The following is a 16,154-nucleotide window of genomic DNA, read 5'->3' on the forward strand; positions in this document are numbered from 1 at the left end:
GTATATTTTTCACATTGTAAAAAAATCCCAGAAATAACACACGAATTAATGCAAGTTACACAAAAAATATAGCCGGTGTATCCAAAGTCTTAGAGAGTTTATTTATATGTTGTAATATAATTGTTTTAACCAATGACATGTCGCTTCTTTGTGAACATGGGAACTTTATTTTGAGTTCATATAATATTCTCTTGCTTTTTTTTAACTTTTTACTAATATTTGACAACATTTGTACATGTTATCAGGAAAGCCAGACATATTTGTTTTAGAGAAACAAATAAGTAATCTGTAAAGAAAACACATTTTATTTCAAATCCTGCAAAAGTCAAAAAAAAATTTTTTTAATCTCTATCAGCATACATAAAATAGAAAAAGGTGAGAAGTAACATTTCTCATTTGCAAGTCATACTGTATTCTGGCTTGATAGACCGGTTTGAAGAGAACTTTATTATAATGTATCCTTAATATGTCAAGCAAGCCCTTTAACATTGTCATGAAGTGTTGATTTAATTACCAATATTAAGGTCAACTAATAAAGTCTTTATGGTGTGTTTTAGAAAGTTATACCTCACACGTTGATCTTATAGCAACAGGTGGTTATGTTTAACTCAATATTAGAATTAGGAAAATGAACTGATGGAAACTAGTGGTGGCCATAACAAATATAATGTACCTTGCTTAGGGCTGCAGGTCATCAAACAGGTTCTTAAAAAAAATATCTGTCTCTCCTCATCCGCCTCACTTCGGCTTCAACTGAAAAGGCAGATGGGAAACTCTTTGTGTGTGCCAGAGAACATTTGGCTCCAAGTAGTGATTGCATCCTCAAAGGATTAACCAGTTGCAAAATACCTTATACTGTAACAGACAAAGTGCAAAAGCATACAGTATAACGTCAAGCAGAAAAGAGCCTGAAGTATCCATCAGCAAAACTGTACCTAATCCTGATGACACAGTTATTATTTCATTATAATGAAAGCTGTTGACTATATATTTGATGCATTTTTTTTTAATTCTCAGTCTGTTAATTTATGATTAATTTGCTGAATAAAAAGACAAATTACAAACACCTGATGTACTGATTCAGGGCTACAGTTTTTGCAACATCATAAGACAACCTCTTTGTATAAACCGTGATTAAAGACACAAAGGGTCAGCTGTTCTCATGAAAGCCACGTCATGACAATGATGACAAATTACCTTCAGGAACCGAGGGAATATTTGCGCCGCGGTTCAAACAGTCACCACAAAAGAAGGTAAGGATAACACAGTGCCAAGATTCTTTTCACGGCTTAGATGAGAACCGGTAGCAATGTTCTCAAAATAAGTTGGGGGCAGGATTTCATCTCTACTATTGGAATCATATAGTCTAGATATCATCAGTTATCCCATAACGCACTTTGCTAAATTAGACCAAACTTATGAAACTCTGTGAGCCAAAATAACACTACCTTAAAATGTGGAGTCAGCCCATGGTTTAAATTAGCCATGTGTTTGTTTGTGGTACTTACATTATGTCAGTTGCTGCAGCAACTTGAATCTAGTCATCATAAACCACAGGCTGGTGGAGCTCATTTCAGAAGATATTTCTGCAAAACAAACATAGACATCTATTACATAACGGCGAAACTGTAACCTATTCAAAAGAAAGGGGTGTTAACTAAAATGTAGTGACGATTAATGGTTTTTGTGTTAATGTAAGAGCAGGTAAAAGAGACCGGTTAAATTTGACCAGGAACACAAAATCTAAGAACAGCAGGTTTAAATAACTATTCAAGGATACTACTGGATATATCTCACACGCTACTGCAATGCATGCAAGTTTATAAAGTCCAATATATCTTTACCATATACATGTTACAAAGATAATTGGAGTTTAAAAGATCCATAAAGGTACATTAATGTCACTATAAAGGCAAAATTAAGCACCGCAGACCAGGTTTAAATCCCTAAAGGGACTATATAAGACATTAGGTTTTTGTGTTTGTGTGTGTGTTTAGATGGGGCAGCTGGAAGTAATCCTATTTAGGTACCAGCGAACAGGACTTTTGTTGGGCCCTAACCCTTATTTGACAGGAAATCCACACTTTAGCCGTTAACGGGCGGCGGACTTAAAGCCCTCCAGAGAGAGAGCAGCAGGGGGAAGAAATGGTTTGAGGTAAATGCCAGACGCCCGGCCCTCCCTCATTAAGACGCGTGCAGGTCATTCAATTTTTCTTTGGTCCCTTTTTTCTCCCTTTCTCTGTGTGTGTGTGTGTGTGTGTGTGTGTGTGTGTGTGTGTGTGTGTGTGTGCGTGTGTGTGCGTGTGTGCATAGGAAAGTACCAGCAGGTGTAGAGGTGTGTGTGTGCTCAGCGGCTGTAGGCCTTGGCAGCAGGCACGGCGGTGCACTGCACACCGTACACACCGTATCACGCCAGAAACGTCAATCAGTGTCAGTGCAAAGAGGAAATCCAGACGCTCAGAAAATCCGACTGGGAGCAAATGTCTTTGTATTGGTACCCTTTGAAATAGCTGCATCCCATGTGCATAACAAGCATCAGGTAAATAAGTTAGGTTTGACATTTGATTATGCAGCAAGGGAGAACATGTTGGAAGTGGGAGTGCTCTTTCAACAACAATCCAAAGCAATGTGAGCAATTACTTCAATGATTTATTTAGTTTCACTCAAAGCCTCGAGCCTATTGCTGAGGATTCCAAAAACATTAGTCATTCTGCAGCATTGTTATTTGTAGCATGGGACTTTTGGTAGCCTTATGATTTACAAGACTGATGAGCAACTTTATATCAACACTGGTTTGAGATCATATTAGTGTGATTGACATTGTTTCACAGCCAGGGATTTTGGGCCCCATGAAAAGATAATCACATTGGTTACTTAAACATTTTTTTCTTGATGTTCTAAAATAGTTTGGCCCCTGTCAGTCACGGGCCCTTAGAATCGTCCTAACTTTTCACCCCCTTACGGTGCCCCTGTTCAAAGCCAACAATAGATTCTGGTTTTTGTGCAAACACAAACGGCTTCTTACTTCAGTTCCAGATAATTTACAGGTATTTTTGGATGACATTTAACAAAATTGCTTCATTAGACAAAGGAAGGATGGGCATTCAAAACCAAAAAAAAAAAGAAAGTAAAACATGTTTAGTAATGGGTTTCTCTCCTTGGCTTGCCTTTTCGCTTTTGATGTGTTTAGCTGGAAACCACCACATAAATGCTCCTTTCCTTTTAGCTCTTGCCTTTCCTCTTTCCCACATAAACACACACTTATTTCATGGCCTGCTGAGCCATGTAAAGAGGTGTGGACAGGGGAAGTGAGGAGGCAGAGAAGAGAGACCCAGAGAGATGGGTATGTACATCATCAGTCAGAGATTAGAGCTTTTGGAGATCTTTAGTTCCAAAGGGCCAGGACCTGCCAACACACACAGAATAAAGCCTGAGTTGACTTGCTTCTTACAGCACTGTGCCAAAATGTGTGATTCTTAAACATGTTTACACACAGCTGTGTGCTTATCCAGCTGGCAGCTTCAAATATATAAATTAAGAGCAGTAATGTGAATGTATGTTAAGCAAAAACAGAACTATCAGTGGTAATGCAGTCCCGGGCCTGCATATTATCCACATTTTTTTGTTTTCTTAATTTTTTTTTTTTTACCTGGAGTCACCTGATGGGGGTCCAGGTGTCCATGCCTTGACCTAGGGCAATATCATTAACACCATCCAATAGGCAGTTCCTTACCCCTTTTCTTCTAATTACTTTACACCCCAGCTGCCCAACCAACACATTCCAACACATGAAGGAGGCTAATCACCGGTGTGATCTCCCCCTTTTCACCTCTGACCCCCCCAACACTAGAATAACAACGTCCATACCCACCGCCCCAACCCCTCAACGCTTAACCCCCCCCAATTAGGAGGGTGCTTTTCCTCTTGCAGATGACAGATGAGGGGTCAGAGGGTTGTCGGACCCCCTTGCTTGTTTCTCCTTGTGCCCGCTGAGGGATGAAACAGGAGGGCGTCCTTGCCTTTGGGAGTGACAAGGAAAAAGATCCGGACATGGAAGTTGTACTGACATAGATAAATGACTGTTGGAGAACTGGGCACAGGAGCGCAAAGAGTGGGGAAGCTGGGGGGTGGGGGGGAGCGGATGACAAGATAGGATGTTTGATGGAGTTCAGGAACAAAAAATACGTTCAAGGAAAAGTTTAAAGTTGAGACTGAATGAGACAGAAGAAAGAGTAAAACAACTGCGGAAGGATAGGAAATTCATTAAAGGTCAGGGAAATACATAGTGAAGCATTGAATGACCAAAGCAGATACAATTAAATCGAGAACAGGGGAGGGAAAGACAGAGAGAGAGATAAGGCAGCACTCGCTGTGCTGAAAAGCTGCAGCCCTTTTACTCCGCTGCAATAAAAGCAGAGCTGCAGTCCAATGAATCAAGGCGTTGGGGGCTTTCCTCTCTCTGTTGTGTGTTATGTCCACTGCTAATGGCCAGCAGATGTGGAGGTATTTCACAAGTGTGGCTTTGGAAAACATTCCCGCACATAAATCCAATTAGCTCGGACCCTGCAAGCAGGCGAATGCGCTTATGACCGCCCATAAGCTCCACAGTCACCGTTGACTTAAATAATCGGATTTCTCACTGAAGTTAGGGGAAGATGTATCTTTAGTAATGGTTAAAGAATCTTTAAGCTTAAGTAAACCAATGGTCTAATCAATAATTTTGGCTATTTGGGTTTGTCTGGTTTAGATTGTGTGTTGGATTGATAAGCTTTGTCACTTCAGTCTTGGCTGTTAAGGTTTATACAGGTGGTCTAAAAATCACAGTTAAACCACACTAGAAAGAGAATATTGAAAATGTAGTTTTTGGGAAAAGTTGTATCCTCAATTGGAAATGCTTCTGCTCCCCAGATCACCTGCCCTGGGATCAAATAGTGCAGACTAAATAACCATGAACTCTGTGCCAAGCTAATATTCCTCGAGGCAGAGAAACGTCAACGTAGTCATGTTTCCTCTGGGAGTCGTTCTTCAAAAAGAAGTTACCCTCCCAAAGTCAGTTATTTGTTCCTGACAGTATAAAGCCTTGTTTGGACAAGAGACTGGTAGCCAGATGACCTCTGGTTTATATCTGCGGTACCAATATGAATTTCATTTTATGAGGTGAGGTGCAAGGACATCAGTTTTCCTACTGTCATAAATATCCCATGTTTGTCATTAAGTCCTTAAATTGAAAAGCTGGCAAGTAAAAACAAGTGTAATGTCCTTTCTAGCCCACAGCCATTGATTTATCTGATGGAAAATGTAACTGACACTAGCAGATTTCATCAGCTGTAGCGAGCTAGCATAAACTAATGCTGAACCGCATGTTTAGCTAAAAAGTTATCTTCTAATGTTACCATCAACATTGATACTAAACCTTCTTGCTCTCACATAATGGGTTATTCTCTAATTTATTTTGTAACCTATTTTCCTTACAAAAATAATGATTTTGTAAGCTAATGAAATGCTCATTGGTTTTGGAAATAATGTAAGGCTAAGTGTAGGTTATAAGCAAGTTAATTAAACCTGGTAACATTTTCAGCTTACGTATCTTGGAGCAGTCTTTGAAGTCTTTAAAGAGAAAGAGTTGTGCTAATGTATCGACAAATCCAGAACATGAATAATAGGCCTACGGTTGATAACTAATGATGAAGCAATCACTGTTTTGGGCGAGGTTTATCAAATAGACAATTGCCTGACATTGACCTACATTTCATGTTTTCAAGCATGAAACATGGTTGCTTATTTGGAAACATCCATTTTAGAATGCACAAAAACCCATTTTTAAATGAATGCAAGGCGAAGAAAGATTATGCAAATGTATGTTATATGTCTATAATTTTAGATTGTTGAGAGATGGCAGGTGAAGTAACCACCAAAAGTTGATTTGCAGCTGGCTTACATCTGTTAGGCTAAACTGTGTCTCAATGAATGTTTCCAGAATACAAATTGATATTCAAACAGTTTTTTTATTGCCTGTGACATAACATGTTTTAAAAAAATTTTATCTCATCTTTTTTGACAAACATCCATCAAAACTTTTATACAAGACTGCAGCTTTTGATGTAAAGCCTGCAAATAAAAGATAGAAAAATGTTCTGTTTGGCAGGGCGAGCTTTCCTACAACTCTTACAATCTCCTCAGGGTGCTTTATGTGAAATCCAGTTATTATGCAACACATAAAAGATAGTGGACATATTTTGTCCACATTTGGGCCTGACCAAAGCCAATAACTGGTATATTTGAAACTGACCATAGTTGAAAAACCCAGATACTCACATCATCTCAGCAATTACATCAGTTCTTACGATCTGACCCAGAGTCAGCACTCTGCGGTGACTGCAGCCTACTGTGTCTGGATCGTGAGCGATTGTTTCTAGAGCGGCAGCTGCTGCAGGCTTGTCTGGCACCTCATTCACTGCTAACTGGCTCCACGTGTGTATAAGGACAGGTCCACATGCATTACATGTCCATTCTGCACACACACTCTGAGGTCCACACATACTGGCGTGAATGCACACCTCGCCACACGCCACAAACAGACACACATACACACACACTCACTAATCCCCTGGCTTTAGTGGCACAGCGGGAGTGTGGTGGTCTTGTGTGGCTTTATTAACTGGGGTGGGGCAGGGAGAGGTGAGATGGTAGAGAGAGCGAGGGATGTAAGGATGGAGGAAAGGGGGAGAGAGAGGACAGAATAGGGGGGAGTCCCACCAGGTGCTAATAGATTTCCTGCAGCTTTGAAACGTTTGCTTGCGCTGGTCTCCTGGAATGGAGTCAGGTTTCATCTGTGGCAAATTACCCAGACCGAGGATTGACCTCCCTTCAACACACACCCCAGACACACGCCTGCGACACACATTCTGACACACACTTACCAAGTGGGACAGACGTTTGCACACACCCACAGTTATGTCTATACAGCACCAACATCCATCTGCAGTGGTGAAATGCCTTCACAAACATACACATTTTCTCTCCTTAAGGAAAACATTTATCAATCAGGGTTGGGGTGAGGTTTAGCAGCTAGCCTTGCTCAGGAGTAAAGTTCAAAAATACACCTAGCAACATTGTATTTATTTGTATTAGGTTGTACAGAAAGAGTTGCCACATAATTTGTACTCTTTTCTGTGCCAAACAAGATACTTATAAATGAGTTTGGATTTGCAAGTAGAAATGTTTTGTTAACGTGTTTTGACAGAGAAATTATGAAGCAACTTCTTAGAAAACATTAGCATTATCTATTCTTTATGCTAAGCTAAGCTAACCAACTTTAGCTTGTTATCTTAGGATATGACACATTTCCAAGCCTCTCTTTTCAAAGTTGGTAGATGGGGCAAACAAACACAGAACTCTCACCAAGGAGTTAATCGAGTCCTGTGTGAAACAAAAAGTCAGCATTTAACCTTTTTCACGTTAGTTGGTAACTAAATATATTTTAAGCCAAACTGTGCTCTTTTGAACCAAACCTAACCAAATAGCTATGGTTCAAAACTGCACCCGTTATCCAGAAGAAAATACGTATTTCTCCAAACATAAATGATAATGCAGTTTAGTTGCATGGAAACTTACATTATAGTGGACAGGTTTGCTTCTCATGTAAGCCTTGGCAAGAAAGGGAACATGATTGTTTACCAAATGTTAAACTATTTCTCTAACGTAGGTAACATGCCCCAGCAATGTGTGGTTAAATTGATACTGACCGTCTTTTCCAACTCTCAAAGACAAATTAAAAAGGCCTGATATCCCAATGTGTTCCTTTAACCTTCATGTATTAACACACATTTGCACTTAATCAATCTCCAATTATCCCTGAACCAGAGACAGTGTTGGCCACACGCCAACCCTTTGATATTTGTGGTTAGGTGCTACACCCGCCTATTTGCATAATTGCAATTTCATCTTCTCTTGGTGTGATGTGTGTTTGTTGCCCGGAGACGTTTGGTAAATGACTCACCTTTGCTCAGGAAAGTAATTTATGTAGCGAAGGTGTTTATACATTCCTCTCTATGTTGTGCCCATTTTTTTCATGTATCCATATACAGTATGTATGCTTGTAGGAATGAGCATACATAAAACTTTGTCAGATGTGTCAAAAGCTTAATGTATCAACAGTTGACAGGGCTTGGCGTGTCAGAGGATCTTTAAGAAAGTAAATGTTCTGTGTGTGCCAGCTCTTGGCGCTTAATCACACAAATTATTGTTACACGCGGTTGAAATGCTGACTCGCGGTCCTGGTCAGACACCCAGGGCTCGCAGCAGAGGAAATAACTCACTTCAGAGTAAAAGCCTGACTATGCCTGTTATGTAATTGGCTTGTATCTGATATGAGTCTGTTTCTGGAGAATCTGTACTACTCACCGTAGCCGTTTGTCTGGCAGTCATAGTCAGTGTTTGTGAATCCGAGCACAAATGTGTTTGATCGGACGGTTTGTAAGGCAATCAGCCAATCGGTCAGTTAAAAGAGTCTGTCTACCAAAACAATAGTCACAGCAGGGGCCAGATGCTGATAAATCTCTGACAACCCACTTTACTGTAACATTTAGTCAGTTTGCGTGACTGATTCATGCTGCTTCACTGCTTTGTCAACAACACTCTTATCAACAGAACAAGGATAATTTCCTGTAAATAATCGGCTCATATAAAATTGCTCGTAAAACATGTACATGTGTGTTGGAACATATCCCCTAAGAATAAATATATTGCTTACTGAAGGGTTGGTATTGTTTGGCCCAAAATGTGTATTGATCACATCACTTTGTATTTTTATATTAAACTTAGTAAACTAACAGTAACTATTCCTGTTGCTCTGCATACTCATAGATCTCGGTGTGACTATAGCTTTCCTTAGCAGGTTCTTAATGTTAAAGAAATAGTCAATTTTCACTATGAGTCCTTCAAGAGTAACATAAACACCATTTCATGAAAGATGTGTCGACATGTCACATTTTAATAAAACCAAAAATTATGAGTTTGGTTCTGGGACTATTTCTTGGCTTGAAGCAAGCTTTTGTTTTGGAACAAAATAGATAGAACATTAACATAAGAACGTTAATAAGAGATACTTAGATAAGTTGGTAGGCAGCAATAAAGTAAATTAACATATTTTCAAGATGTTGAACTGTCAAGTTGAACTACATAGTTTTGTAAAGTCTTAGTTCATTATTAAAGTCACCCCTAAGATTCATGTAGATTAATCTTGTGCAGTTTTCAAAGATAAGTAGTCCTGTTTGGGCACCATCATTTCAAGACAAAGTTTTCAGAGCTTGTTTAATTTTTTGCCTCGGCCCTGTCTTCAAATCTCTGTAAGTGCTCCTCTGTTTTCTCTTTTTCTCTGCTCTCCTCTCTCCTGAGATTAGGCTTCCAGTCAAGGACAGCTGATACAAACCGTGTATGATGTTGGTGATTCAAAAACCACATCAAACCTCCGGAGCTGGTCACTGCACGGCCCAGTGAAGGAGGGCGTCCCACATCTGCGCTGGGTATTTTTCTGTTGCAGCGATACAGCCAGATTCTCCACTTAAGTTTAACTTTCTCTGCGGCCAAAAAACATAAAAGCAACATGAAAAAGCTAATGCTACCAGACTGCAGCAATTTCAGCAAAGTGAGTGCACAAAAGACCAGGAGATGAGTCACAAAGTTAACGGCTCCCAAAAGGGATCCAAAGTGGTGCAGAGACAAGGGAACAGGTGAAGAAGATTTAGTGTTCAAGTTGTTTTGGGAAGGAGAGGGAAAGACTTTGAGTTTGCCAAGTCGATCGTATAAACCTCCGGATTTCAGAAACCTGTGTTTATTTCCGAGCTTTCAGGTGGTTCCAGTTTTACAAAAGCTGTGTAAATAATTTAGTTTGCTAATTTTCGAAGGATTTGCCTCATCACAGAGTTGTTTGTACACAGAAGAATTATCCTGAGGTCAAACATGCTATAACATACCTCATCAATAAACCAGCAATTTCCTCACAAAAAACAAATGTGTTTACGTGGAAAGTACGTATTACTGTCTCAACTTGCTGTAACAATTTCAATCTTTAATTGTTCCAAACTTTGTGTGGACATCTCACTTCATCTGCTGCTGTAAGTGTCACACAATGACGCACTTTGAAATGTAATGCAACACATTCATCCAACAAGTTACTCACCTTCCAGCATGTGTGGTCTCTAGGCAATCACACATCATGTCACTAGAAGTGCACACCAGACAACTGTTTGAATGGAACCTCGATCGATGTCTTTGGGCAGCACCTGGATTTGAAAACAGTTCTCACAACATTCAAAACCTACCTGGCTCTTGGAAGATTATTTGCCAGAAAGAAAAGCTCCTGCACCAAACTCTCTAGGGTTAAGAGTTTCCTTTATCAAGATAAAAGGTAAGGGTGTCAGGATCCAATTGCAGAATAAAGAGAGGCTGGTATAAAAGGTATAAACTAAAAGTGAGCTTTATTAAATTAAAGCTGTTAGAAATAAACACAAAAAAAGCAGGAGCTGGCAAGGTCAACAAAAACTAATAACAAACCAGGAAGATTTGGAGGACAAAAGAGGGCAAACGAGGTAAATCCAGAATAATACAGTGCAGTTCAAGCGGGGGAAACAATGGCGGCGAACTGACAGAGAACACTAGGGAAGACAGGCCTACATACATACAAGACTAATCACAGAGACACAGCTGGGGAGGGTCAAACACAGGGGCAGCAGGAGAACAAAATCAGACAATCAGGCACAGGAGGGAAAACACAGGAAGTAAAACATGAAAAGACACCAGTCATTTCAAAATAAAAACAGGAAACATGAAACACAAAAGGAAACATGAAACACAAAAAAAAGACAAAATCACAAGGGACTCCGTATGCTTCATACAAAGTGCTTGCCGGATCATGGTCATCTTGTGCAGTTTTTTAAAGATAAGTCGTTTATTTTCCTCTACTGTTTGAATTTTAATTTAAAGACAAAGTTTTGACAGCTTGTTTCATTTTTTGCCTCGGCCCCGTCTGCAAATCTCTGTAAATGCTCCTCTGTTTTCTCTTTTTCTCTGCTCTCCTCTCTCCTGAGATTAGGTCCACTCATGCTTCCAGTCAAGGACAGCTGTTACAAACCGTGTATGATGTTGGTGATTAAAAAACCACATCAAAACTCCGGTGCTGGTCACTGCACGGCCGGGTGAAGGAGGGCGTCCCACATCTGTGTTGGGTATTTTTCTGTTTTACAGATACAGCCAGATCCTCCACTTTCTCTGCGGGCAAAAAAACATAAAAGCAACATGCAAAGCTAATGCTACCAGCATTTGGGCCCTGATTATGGGACACCCTTTGGAACCTCTTTCGATCCTACCTTAGACGTAGGAATTGGGCGTGAGTGGGAAAACCTTTCTAACTTTATAATACATGGAACTCAACAAAAATGCCTTATTGGTGCTCCAGTTTCTAATTACCGAATTTGCCAGGTGCAATGGTTGGTAGAGAAAACGTGTGTGAAGAAAAAAAGACAATCAAAAGACAGAGAGTTCTTACCTGCAGCAAAGTGACGCAGACAGGAGGAGGCTGTGACGATAGTCTTATTATCCAACTTTCAAGTCGGGCCAGTTGGAACATAATCAAGAATTGTTTTGCAAATGTTCTATAAAGCTTACTGAACCCTTCCGAATCCAGAGTCTAGATATAGTTACTTGCCTAAGATTTGAATAATGATCAAGAATTCATCTCGCAGTACCATGTGGTTACGATTAGGAGGATAAGAACTATAAATTACCTGGATTTGTTTACCTCTGGTATGCACGATGAGGGAATGCCATAGATTTACTGCAATCTGCTTCATTGTAATCTAACTTCTAAAATCGACATTAGACTAACCCTAACTGTTAACCCTCAGGGCAAAGACTAAAAGTGATATAATCCATTAATCCGGCCATTAGCTGAACAGGTTTATCCTTCACAGGAGGGCTGAAGCCAATCTGGACAGTTGCCAGTCAATCACAGGATTGACACAGCGACAGACAACCATTCACATTCACATTGACACCTTTTCATTTTGAGTCACCAATTAACCACTTGGAAGGAAATATGAGAACATGCAGCAAACAAGTACGTGCAAACTCTTAACAGAAAGGCCCGAGGTAAAAGTTCAAAAATGCTAAACATATCAATATCAACTCCCCTGAATTAGATCCCATTGTGCTTTGCGAGTATCACAACATATCTGTTACAGCAGTTGTGATTGGGCCAGGGCCAAACACGCATTTATGAGGTGTTAGAAAATGTAAATGAAGGGTTACAAACTTCATTTGTGGTTAGTTGCCCCCCCGTGAGAACATGTCAGAGTAACAACTTTAATATAAACTGCCGAAAGACAGGAGATGTGGAGACAAAACAAAAAACCTCACCAAAGCCGTCGTGGTCCAGTCCTGTCTTTTTTGAGGTTCTGAATACTGTTGTTTTGTTCAACCACAACCGTCACAGTTGTTCTTTCATTCCAACAAACATGTGCCTACTGGATAATTCGCCTACATCTGTGCTTTGCAAAACTTTCTTAGTGGTGGTTAGCTGGGTTTTTTTCTGCAGGCATTAACCAATTTTTGTGAGCGGTCACTTCTCAGTAATCAAAAACCAGCCTTACTTTATGATCGCTTTCACGTAAAAGGCAGGGAGAATGCAGAAATCATATCTTCTTAATCTCGCACTGTAAGGAATGCAAGCGTTAGCATTATCGGAGAAGAGAGGGGTTTTTTGAGTGCAGGACATGCATATAAATGAAGTGGTGAGCCACTCCTGGTCAGACACATTAGGTCCCAATTTCTAAAGCACTTAAAGGTTCACTGTGGTGCACAAATGACATGTGACACCGTCTCGATACTCCTCAGAAAGCCAGTCATGGAATAACAAACTTAATGAGGAAACTGTTAATACTACCAAATGCAATTACTTATATAATAAACTTTTCATATTTACTCTAGAGGCCGTTTACTTACAGGCCAGATATTAATCAGTGACAGAGGGACACAGGTCCACAGACTTAGGGATATGGATAAGGTTAGGGATAACAATCAAAAACACAACAGGGGTGAACTCCCAGTGTAAACTGGCTCGGTCATCTTGTTGCCAGACGCTAAATCCAGGACCCCTGGCAGGAAATCCAGCGTGTGCTGTTGACATCGCAACTCATCCGTGACTGACAAGGAATAACACTTTTGGAGAGGTTGGAGGAAATATTCCAAGAAAGACAGAGTGCTGTAAACGGAAAACACGATTATTTAGACTGATAGTCAATCTTTCAGTCAAGAAATCACCCAAGGAAAGAGAATACATTAAACAATGAGATTATATTTGGTGAAAAATATGTTGTGATAAAAAATTACTGAGAGAGGTACTTTTCACAACTATTTCAACAATTGAAGTCAATTTTCTTACATTGCAATGTTATAGATTTGTATTCAGTTTCTTGAATTCCACAGTCCATCACATCATTCTTAATTGAAATGGCAGTTTCACAAAGTTTTAATTGATAGTGTTGTTATCAATTTCTGTCACAGGGTTTGTAGAATATTCCATTTCATATTATTGGTCTCTGCATAGTCATTCGCCATCTGTACTTTCAACAATAAAGGCCATTTTTATTAAAAATACTGAAGACATTGTAATTGGTCACATTAAGAATGTCCACAAGCATCTTAAGGATTTTAGTTTTTCTTCAGTATACCATACATGACTAGGGTATGTTTTTAACGTCCATAATAAAGAGTAAAATTAGCCTGTATTTTGCCTTTGGGGGGCAGTGAGGAATAGTGGCTGTAGGAATCTGGGTTTGAGCACAGCTGGTTTCAGGTTCAAGTGTAAAGCGGACTGCGCTAACGAGAAAGTCACTTACCATTTGATCAACATGCAACAGAGAAAACAAATGTATGACCAGAGAACATTACGGGTCGTTGTTAATGGACGTGTCCTTGAGCCAAATTCAATGTTGTAGAGAGATGTGGCTGGACCTACGCCTCCATCCTTTCTGTTCCTGGACATTGTTGATTTTGGCAGGAGGTCGGGTTCTGATGTTGGCTAGTCACAGGCAGAGCAGACTCAGGGTGCTTCCTTTCTCATTTTCACACACATTTGGATGGGAAATGTGTGTTGGCAATGGGTCAGAAGTTAGTAACAGTAATCCGATCCGCCGTTGAGAAAAAATAAAAGATATTTTGCAAGAAAGGGACATGAGCCAGAACTTCACACGCAATGCAACAGATAGTAATCATAAACTTTTATTCTGAATATACCTTATACCTTATTTGCACATGAATAAACACTTTTTTTTACTTCCAAGGATTAAAAACATTGTTATTTTTTAGTTTGTTGAGAACAACATCGGTTTTTGTACACATTTTTACATGACTGATTTTGGAGAATCAAGCTCCACTAAAGTGTAACATGTTAAAGCACAATCGAAGGAGACCCACAAAGCCAACTTTTGGACGCCCCCATCAAGAGTCTGCCTTAAAACCAAAGGCAGAGAAAGATTGACTGACAGGCACGCCAATCGTCTGCCAAAGAGTGGCAGCAAGGTAACAAGACACAAAAAACACACACTATGCAATCTTCAAGACTCCAGAAATAAAAAGTCTAACTCACACGATCCATACAGAGCACCAACAGTCAAAAACACTTAATATCACGTCGAGAGTATATTATTCCTGAAGTGACAGCATCTGATTTTAGCACTTAAGAGTAGAATGCAACATCTGGATAACTATGGAGCTCATGTTCATTCTCCAATGTTTTCTGTGCATCTCTTAAAGCATCTGAGAATTTTAGGTGGTGTGTATTGTCACTCAATTTCACATCCGTACAATGTACGTCTCTTTCCAAGGTGACTCAAGGACCATGCCAATGTTCTAGCACGTTAAACTTCTGATATGCAAATCATGTATATTTATCACATAATATTATTCGTAGTTAGTGTCAACATGAAGGTGGAGCTCGGAGATTAGCAGAAACCACTGGAAGTAGAAAGTAGGGAAAAGGCCATTGACCCCCCACAGCTTTTCTCCTGTTGCCTGATTTGGCGTTGTGTATAGTGCTATTCCACAGCAAGACGTTCTTTGATTTACATTAAACTTTTCTGCTGGCCATCTCGATTCTCCCCATATTTTCTTCCTTTTCAGGCAGCCATTGTTTTCCATCAATTTTTCTAAAGCATCAATTAGTAGACTTTATTTTGCGGTAAAATCTACATGAGTGTGCAATATGATTTGCTTGCTGTATGGAAATGAATGGAAGCACAAGAGACCTATCAGGAAAATCACATCAACGTGACTAAAGTTCAGTTGTTGGCCAAAGTAATGGACCGAAGCCCCACCGCTAGTGTGACTGAAAATCTGAAACACAACAACATGGTATGCCAAATACTCAGCAGTAGTAAATATCCATGATTTGGTCTATAAAAAAACTTGCGAAACCCCCAGTACAGTATGGTCCTTAAATAAAAGCTATCATAAGTGGCTTGAACCAATCAGACGTATTGAGTAATGCATTCATACATCACTCTGGCCAATCAGATTCTCTTTTTCTTTCCAGCTGAGTCAGACCAGGACGATCCAAATTCTGTCCCCCCAAGAGCAAGGCAGTAATAGCTGATCATACCTTATCATATCATAAACAAATGCCTGACATTCATAATATAATGCATCCCAACATTACACACCAGATAAATGTTTTTCTTTTGTGAATCAAGTCACTACATGCAGCACAGGGTAAAATGTGAGACTTACTTGATGCCTTGGTAAATTGCATAAATTCTATACGATTATAGGTTTCTCCACAAGAGAATAAGAGAGCCCCATATGGCACTTGATATTCTTAAGTGTTAGTAAATGACGAGCATACCATTGTTATTTTCACCACATTGCTTTTGTTGGAAGGTTATGGTTTATAAAAACGTCTGGTGGTAGTCGAGCTTCTCCATCAAATAAAATGGATTCCTTGATTCCACTTATAGGAAAAACTGACATTATTAAAAATGATGCTAGAGGGATTAATTTAATAAACCAGGGTGAGAGACGATGTTAGTGGGCATGTCGTACACATAGAGTGTTTATATAAAGGTCGTACACAACATTTAAGTTGTTGTCTTCAATTCCCC

This window comes from Notothenia coriiceps, unplaced genomic scaffold (assembly GCF_000735185.1).
Source record: "Notothenia coriiceps isolate Sejong01 unplaced genomic scaffold, NC01 NC01_scaffold00028447, whole genome shotgun sequence".
NCBI lineage: Eukaryota > Metazoa > Chordata > Actinopteri > Perciformes > Nototheniidae > Notothenia > Notothenia coriiceps.